Source organism: Ornithorhynchus anatinus, chromosome X3 (genome assembly GCF_004115215.2).
Source record: "Ornithorhynchus anatinus isolate Pmale09 chromosome X3, mOrnAna1.pri.v4, whole genome shotgun sequence".
Classification (NCBI taxonomy): domain Eukaryota; kingdom Metazoa; phylum Chordata; class Mammalia; order Monotremata; family Ornithorhynchidae; genus Ornithorhynchus; species Ornithorhynchus anatinus.
In genome coordinates, this window is record NC_041751.1 from 21128215 (window position 1) to 21129066 (window position 852).

An 852-nucleotide genomic window follows, 5' to 3' on the forward strand; every position below is an offset into this window, starting at 1 on the left:
GACGACACATCCCCCTTCTTGCTTTCCCCTCCGCTGTGGTTGCTAGTCCATGCTACAAAGAAGCCGGGAGGGAGGCTTCATTCATTCAATCATATTTATTGAGCACTTACTGTGTGCAAAGCACTGTAGTAAGAGCTTGGGAGAGTACAGTATAACAACAAAACGGACACATTCCCTGCCCATAACGAGCTTACAGTCTAGAGGGGGAGCCAGATGCTAATATGAATAAAAGCGGCGCATGTGGAGCTTTGACACTCCTGCCCTACAGAAAGGCAAGGAGAGGCAAGCTTGGCCCAGGGGTGACACCTGAGAAAGATAGTTTATTCCCACTGAAAACAGGGAGGCTGGTCTGGAGGGTGTGAGCTAAGGCTTTATAGAACAAGGTAATCAGGGGAGGAAGAGGGAGGGGAAGCTCGAGTTTGCTGAAGGGAGTCGAATCAGGGAGAAGAAAGGAGTTCGAGGAAGAGGGAGAGGGAGGAGGAGGGCGACAGTGGGAGATAGCTCTGAAGTGGGGGCAGGAGATGAAGCTAACTGGGTCAGTAGAGGGCTTAGAATTTATACAGCGTAGGAGAACCGCAGACTGAAAATAATCAGTCGGTTTTTTTCTGGATACCCAGAGCCATTCCATGGGGCTGGGAGCTCTTGCTTTGGAACTGAGTGGGGTGTGAAATTTTCCAAATTGTTTAAAAATGTTTGGAGCGCAAAATGCATCTGAGTCTGCCCGAGTGGAAGCAGTTTAGCCCGGCTTTCCCGACTGCCTCTCCAGACTGGGTTCCTTTGTGAGGAGCTGGATTTACACAGCCTGTAAACTGGGGGCTGGAGGTCACTGGGAGCCTTAGCAGCTACTCGGAG